At 31.2% G+C, this 8,613-nt stretch overlaps 1 protein-coding gene across 1 annotated transcript in view; it reads left to right on the top strand.

Annotated features, from left to right (window-relative positions):
* LOC106678130 (uncharacterized) overlaps positions 1-8,613 on the top strand; it is a 138,889-nt gene that overhangs the window by 127,632 nt on the left and 2,644 nt on the right. The window lies entirely within an intron of this gene.

Below are 8,613 nucleotides of genomic sequence, written 5' to 3'. Positions count from 1 at the left end.
TAATAGGGAAAAGTATTGTAGGTATTCTATGTAAAATTTTGTAGAATAAAAATTTAATGTAAAATAATAAATTATATTCATTATTTTTTTTAGGGTGAGTGGGGGGAGGGATTATTGACAAGAAGAAATGCAATAAACAGAAAGTCACACAACATTCCTACTCACTAAAAAACCACTTCCTAATTGTTCAATACTATCACGCAGCCTGAAACCTCTGTCAAGCATTACTTCGCGAGATAGAAGTGTTATATATCTACTCTTTATTCTGGACATATTATTTAAGCTAAGTCATTGTCTGGCCTTTCATTCCTCGCTCTTCTACTCTGAGCCTTCTGCCGAGTTGCGCTGCACATTCTTTTGCAGCATTCCGATTCTCCTGCCTCTGCCATCATCAAAGCGACTAAGTTTTTCCGGGACTAATTTTTTTTCCAAGTGTCAAGTCTAGCTCTTTTTTTCTCGAGTAAAATCTGTACAACCGAAGAATGAGTGTTCCACTGTTCCATTCACGGAATCACAATTTGGGTTAGATGATTAACCTCTAGTTTGGAGCGGGCCGACAACTATTCTCCGAATTAGAGTAAATTGGATACCTCGTTTTGTAAATATAGGTCTTTCAAGTAGAATACCTTTGCGCATGAATAAGTAAATGTAGAAGATGGAATTAATATGCGACCATTTTATTAAAATCAGACTATAGGATTTGATGGTCGACAAACGCAAAATCGAATTTACTCTTATATGTTATTATATTAAAAATTTTCGATTGCTACGATAATTTATTTTATTTTTTCACTTTCTGTATGAATTCGAAACATTCGTGAAAGAAATAAAATAATTTAGTGCCAAAAGCTAGGGTAGGCATGTCATAAGAAACAAGTTCCAAGTTCACTGAATAATCTATGTGTATGTCTATGAATGTAATATCTTAACAATCATAACGCATATCATCTTCCTCCTTGAAAGATTTTTACGTCGTAGTACATCGACCCATACTTGTAATAAGCGATTGTTTTAAAGGTAAGATAACAAATGCTCTATCGTAGGTGGGTGTGATGGGTCAATGCACCTGCAAGTGCTTATTACACCAATGCATTAAGAAAAAAAATTATATAACATTATTTTTTTCTTGTGAAATTTAGTTGAAAATTCACAAAATGAGAATTATCTAGGATCTTACAAGTATTGAATGGTGGATAAGAATGCAAGCAAATATATATATTTTTTACAATAGTTTTTTAACATTATTATCGTATTATAAATTCGTTAAATTTTAAAACTAATGTATATTTTTATAACAATCATCTATCGGAGTAAAAAAAACATTAAATTTTGAATTGAACTTCATTTGTATTCAATAGAAACTCAATCAGATACATTCCTATAAAAAAACTGCACTTCTTAACTTGTTCTTTGTAGAATTTTATCTTTATTACCATTATTTGATTTGAAAAGTTGTGTATTTCAGTTTTTTCTCTTGTGTATTGAACAATAACATATGCACTTTGCTAATACTACACTAGTAAAGGTTATCTTTTTTCAGCTTTTTTAATGAAAATCGCTATATGAGTTTAACCTTTAACAGCGTTTTATCAGTTTTCAAATACAGCTTATTTACAAAATACACTCTGAATTCAATACAGTGTTTTCATTGGATCATTATTTAAATTGGAAAGTGAACTCTTCCATTTTCGTTGAATTTTCAATCACCGAACGTAAAAGAGTCAATTAAAATTAACAACATGAACATTTTATGTTTATTTAAACTCATTTCACGCTTTATTTAAAGGATACCAATTAGTGTTATAACTGAAAAAGCCCAGTTATTAGCGTTGTGTCATGATAAAGGTTAAAAATGTAAATTTTTTAGTTATATTTTAGCTCAAGTCATAACTATCAATTCATTGGCCACCTATCATATCTATTGGAAATAAGAAATTACATTTTAAAATAAATGTTAATTGATTATTTAAAACTTAATTAAAACAAATTATTTTTTAAATGTGGTTGAAATTTAAAAATATATATAATATCCTCGGGATTTCGCGTAAATAATTTGATTATATTGTTGTAAACTATGTTCCTTTGTGCTTTGTGCACGTGTGATTGCATAAAGTGTTTGATTTCTAGAAATAGAGCTGCCGGAACAAAAACCCTCCGGGTGGGGCATGCTTACTCCGAATTATTAACTAATGATTGTTTTACGTTAAGTATAACCAATGGAAATACGGGAGGAGTGTCATGTGAAAAGTCAGTGTATCCAATGTTGGAAAATTAAAATAGGAAAATTAGTAGAAGATCATCTCATGTAGGTAAGTTAAATTTTTATTGTATATATTGATTTTGAAAATCTACTAGAAGAAGATGGCCTCGAGATCTTCTTCTCTAGAAATGTTATTGGAGTTCTATCAGTGGGTAGATTCTCCACGTGTTTTTATCATTTACTATGTCACCTACAGCAAATTTACTTGTTGTATATATGTGTATACAGTTGTAAATATAAATAAATAAATTATTAAAAAAAAAAAATCTACCAGAAGAGGGAAGTATTTAGATTATGAAATAAACTGAATAAGAATTAGCTCTAGAATTTTCATGAGTAAAAAAAAATTTGGATCCATCGCATGTGATTAAAATGGAGATATGATTAAATCCCTAAAGTAGATTAATTCACGGATGATGTTAAAACAAAAACTTTGTGGGGTGATTTCTCCAAAGAAAGTAAGTGTTTTAGTGAAAATTTGAAAAGAAGGTGCGCCTCTAATAAACAATTAACACACTTTGCAACTCGAGATGCCACAAATGAACAAAGTGTTTTATTGAACACGAATAACCATTTTTATTTGTTAATTAATTTAACTAAAGATTAAAGTTTAAATTTCCTTTAAGAATACTTTTTGTGTTTTTAAAAAATCTTCTTTTGTTAATTAGTTTAAAATAAATGAGTATTCCAATGACTATTGTTGTATCACCTGTTAATAAACCATGGTTCAGTAAATAAATACTTTTGATATCTTAAACATCTTTTCACTAAAGCAGTTAAGGGATTTGATCAAGGCACATCCTTTAGGGAAATCATCCCGATTTATTACTACATCGTCCGTGAATTTATCATCTTTCAGCGACAGATATAATAATTGCATAGATAAAATACTCATCTATATGCTACTAATGCGTATTTTGACCAAATAAATTTTTTAACTATCGTATTTTTTTTTTTTTGTTAAGGGAGAGTGCAAACCTCTCAATTTGAGCCTTATAAATATTTATTAGGTAAACCATATTTTTTTAGAGAAAATTTACCTATATTTCGATTGATACGCAAAAATAAAGAACGAAGAATCATTCACTAGTAAACTGTGATTTTTTAAAAAATTATTTATGATGTTTACAACTGTACATAAAATACAACAAATAAATTTTAAATAACATCATGGTATGATACAGGCATGTAGAGAAACTACCCATTGGTACCACTCTAAAAACATTTGTACTATATAGGTCTCGAGGCCATCTTCTTTTCAGACGCCTCGAGGAAGCAGGGTTTGTGTGGTTTGGGAGTTTATAAGGAAAGGATTGATATATGGTTCGGTCTAGATCGGTTACATGAGGAACATTTTTTATGGATGATTTTATTTGTGACAAAGTAAAGAGCATTGCAGATTTTACGAAGGATTTTGTTGTAACGATTGGATACGAGAGAAATTCGAAGATTTAGTGAAGCCCCAAAGCTCAACTCCTTATGTCCTTGGGATATGGGATAACATAGGGCTTATTATTATCATTATATAGTTCAGTCTTTTGTAATGATTGGAAGTTTAGACCGCTTGTTCAGTAAGTGCTGTAATTGTCGGAATCGGCGTGTAATTCTTGTCTTTTCAGTCTTGTTTGAGGATTCCAAGTTAGTTATTTGTTCAGCTGTAGTCCAAGGTAGCGGATGTAGGGCAGTCGGCAGGTTTACGACGAATGGTAAAGGTGATTTGATGGGATTTATTTTTATCCTCCAATTTCGTCACCATTTTTTGAGAGCTGTGATATGGGACTGGAGAGTTTGGGATGCAATCAAAGGGTTATTATTAAGTGCGAGCAGAGATGTGTCATCGGCATACGTGGTGAGGATAGAGTTAGGATTGGTTGGGGTGTCAGCTGTGTAGAGGATGGGACCGAGGATACTACCTTGAGGAACTCCAGCAGATTGAGAATTGAGGGATGAATAGGAACCATTCACTTGGAAATCTATCAGTGAAAAAGGAACGGATGATGAGAAAGTATGTGGGAACTGTGTTAAAAAAAAAAAAAAATAATCGGATACGAAAGAATTGAATATTGTTCCGCCCGTATGACCCTTTACGTCATATTATTAGTTTAGCCATCAATCTTATGACGGAACTTAATTATATTGGATTAGTTCCTCTTCAGCTAAAAACATTACTATCTTAAAGAATATGTATATATTAATTTTATTGTTTTCTGTGGAGAATCGGCTATGGTCTATATAAACTTTTTTGTTGCTCTTGAAGTCTACTGTAACTCTTCTAAATATTCTGCATCATTTTCAGGACAGTATATATATTTTAAATGTTAATTGTTTTATTATTTATTAAAACTTATCTATTTTGAAGCTGGTTCTTATTCATTACTCATTTAATGCCTTATTAATCAAACGTCCTTCTAAATGTATTAAAATAAGTTCTTTAAGTAGTGTAATTTTGTAAATTTCTTCATAAAATTAAGTTTAATGAATACTTGAAAATGAGACTTATCAGGTTTGTAAAAAAAAAATAGAAAATTTATATATATTTTTTTAGGGTACGACATATGAACAAAGATATTGGTATTTTGTCTAGAGTTATAAAGGAAGAAACACCTAAGAGGTAATCTTGTTTCATAATTTTTTTTTATATCGGTTGTCAGTTAACAGCTTTTATTAATTTAGCTCGGCAAAAATGAACTAGATGGTGATAAAAAAATGAATAGGAGAATTGTCTTTTTTTGTTTGCTATTGGGTGTGATTCGGAGTATGGGCTGGAATGGAACAAATGAAGGAATTTATGAGCCCAACTTTCAGCCGGTCAATAGATATCCCTGTGAAAACCTCCCTCTTTTTTTTCCAATCAGAGCTTAACCAAATCCAATACGAGGGGAAAGTAATGTTTCAGGCGGGGTATGGACGTTTCCCAATGAAAGATTGTTACAGCCTAGGACAATTGTCAGAAATCCATGGAATGAAAAAAAAAACATTTATTAAAAAATTAAGCCTTATAGTTTATGTCATCACTTTATTTACCTAGGCCAATAAAAAAAATATCCAAGATCTCTCGAGTTAAAAAATAGTAATTAAAAAGAATATCTCTTTTATTTATTTAAGTGTTTCGACCACTAGGGCCATTTGCACTGAATTTACAAAGTAGATTAAAATTTACATATTCACAAAGTGAGAAAGTTACAAATTTAAAATTACAATTAACATTTTATAAAGTTCAAATTAGAATTGACGTAGTGAGTAAATTACTATATTAAGTTATGCATCCACTTATACATGCTGGAATTAGAGTTAGACTATGTGTGATTTTAGTTAGTTATTTCAAAAAGTTTTGGTATTGTTGTTGGGTCTTCTCTCATCATCTGTAAATCTGAAGAGAATCGGTGTGATTCGTGAGCAATACATTCAGAGAGAATGTGCCTAACGGTGAGATCGTTTCCACTGTAGCGATACATCGGTGCATTTTCTTTGTCATGAGATGACAGTGGGAGAGTCGAGTATGGCCTATCCAAAGACGGGTTAATACATCTCCTCTCTGTAGCAGATTCATGTTTCTGGTTGGACATTTCACTGTATGTTGGACCATTCTTAACTTGTTGTCTTTCGTGATGAAGCATTCGTCTTGCCACTCTTGCCATCAAATTTCTTTGGTCCAAGAAATAACATCTTTGCCCGTTGATGATGTTACGACTTAACCTGTCTTTATAGCTAGTCTGTCTTTTCTTTTCCGGTGATCCCACAATGACCTAGCAGCCGTAAAAACAAGACCCCACAACCCATGCTGTTCAAACTTTTCAAATGCTGCTTCAACTCTATTATCAATCGGTGTGTTTAAGAAAGAAAGAAAAAAAAAATTATAGCAGATTAGGCTCCAACTGCTCTGGGGAATATCTCTGTAATTCATAAATTTCTATCATTTCTTATCTTAAGAAGAAAACATATTGGTATATAATTGCTGAAGACAGCAATATGCTACATATAATTTAGGCTGTAAATTTTCTAAATAACGATAGAATACTGACAAAAAGATTAAGGCTAATGATATGTGTGTGTGAAAAAAGAAGATGAGAAAATATGAATAAATAAAATGGGTCTCTTTTTTTTTGTGAATACTTGCCCGAATTTGGTGATGTGCATTTTGTTTTATAGAAAATTCAATGAATTTTTTGAATTGCTACTCATATTATGCCTCACAATTAGTTTCAATTTCACCTAGTTGCTTACTTTCTTTACAAACGGTAATATGATTATTATTATTCAATTATTCTATATACTGAATTTCATTTCCCATATGAAATCAAGAGGTTTTTATAGTGCATGAATATGGGACAGTGGTCCCGAAACGTTGTACAATATCATGAATAAATAATAAATAATTCATTCAAGAATGGAAGTGATTAACCTCAAACAATTTTAAAAGTATGTTTTATAGTTATTTATTATATAATACATATTTATCACGTATTCAGTGTGGTTTTCATTCTATAGAATTCCTGGATCTGCTTATCGCTTACACTTGGTTAGAGATTTAGGTTTCCTTCAAAGGTTGGCTTAATTTTAAATGAAGGGATATATTTCAGCGGGGTAATGTAAATACTTATTAAGTAAACTATTACTTTCTTGATAGTGTTATATTGTTTCTACGGATAAGCATGCTCCTTTAATATCGCCTATACTTCAGACGTATTAGAAATTAGGATGGTTATATAATGCATGAGTTATCGTCCAGGCAACCTGGTAATTATATGTTTTCAACAAATTACTCCTTCGACACCTGTGTTGAATTATATTTATTATTCATTAACACGTCATGAAGAAGAACTTATTTAATTATGAACAAAAGGTATTCATAAAAGGAGATGTATTATATTACAGGTATTGTCTCGTAATGAAAATAAATTCATATTTTCCTCCTTTTAACAAGGAAAGTCTTTTGAAAGTAGAAATCAAAATTATCCTGTCTTTATTTGTCTGCTTTCCTTATGACTCTTAAAGCTGGATCAAAGCTTTCCTATTCATCTAACCATTGTTTCCCATAAATTGAAGTGCATTTTCAGATGGCTTTAATAATGTTAAGACTATAAATGAGAGGGACCCTTTATGAATGTAAAATTAATTTACTTTATTAATTACTCGTAAATGAACGTTGGAAATAATGAATATTGTCATGAATAAATAAAATCGAAATGAGATGAGGTTGAATTGAAAATGATCATGATTGCCCAATATTAAAATATAAATAAAATATGTTTTAGAGAGTTATTTTATTTCCCATTGAGTTCTAATACTGGAATTAAATTTTTTAATTTCCCTATTGGCTTTAGTTTTGTTTTGATGGCAGAAATACAAATACCTTTTATACATATATTTTTTATAGTTATTACAATGCACATGAGTAAAATTACTATTGTTAGAATTACAAAATTTGTCAAAACTGTTATGTTGATTGACTTATAAAGCAAGTAGTTTTCAAATCTCAATATCAGCTAACAATGGTTAGTTGTTGACATTTCTTAAGATTTCTAATGTACAATGTTCGTGATTTATTAGGATATATAATGTTTTTTAAATTTTGAAATTATTCCTTGCTCTTTCCTCAGTCTTCAGGTGTACCTCACGGCAGTATTGGTCCTCTCCTTTATACAGTTTTACAGCTGGCATTCCAACTCATCCTAAAACTGTCCTTACCATTTATGCAGATGAGACAAGTGTGCTTGCAGGTAATAATAATCCTTTAATAGTCGAAGACTGTCGTCGAAATTGGAGGATTAATATAAATTCCAACAAATCCCATCAAATTAATTTACTTCCTTCGTCGACAGCCTACCGACTACCCTACAGTATCCTTTAGTAATGGTGCTCTTACTCCTGTCGAACAGATCCTCTCCCTTGGACTACATCTGGACAAACATGTTCACAATACACACAAGACATAACACTGCACGTCGATTCCGACTATTACAATACTTACTTGACAAACGGTCTAAGCTTACAATTCATTAAAAAGACTTGACAATAAAATTGTCTGCCTGGACATACATTGAGCTTTGGGACTCCACTAAACATTCGAAATGCTCTCATATTCAATCCTTACTATCCAAAATCCTCAATGCTCCTTATTTTGTCACAAATAAAATCATTCATAAACACTTTAATGGGTTCATACGTGATCGATCTAGCCCGAACTAGATATCAATCCTTCCATTATAAACACCCTAACCACCTAAACCATACTTTCTCTTTAATTTTTGACAATCCTCCGAGGAGCCTGAAAAGAACATATTCTAGAGACTTTCTAATGTAGGGATGTTATCAGATTGCTACCAATGAGTTGAGTTGTATTTATACAATCC

The sequence above is a fragment of the Halyomorpha halys genome, unplaced genomic scaffold, assembly GCF_000696795.3.
Source record: "Halyomorpha halys isolate HHAL.00 unplaced genomic scaffold, Hhal_1.1 Scaffold125.1, whole genome shotgun sequence".
NCBI classification, from domain to species: Eukaryota; Metazoa; Arthropoda; class Insecta; order Hemiptera; family Pentatomidae; genus Halyomorpha; species Halyomorpha halys.
The sequence above is the reverse complement of the archived record's forward strand: the minus strand, read 5'-3'. Positions and strand labels throughout refer to the sequence as shown.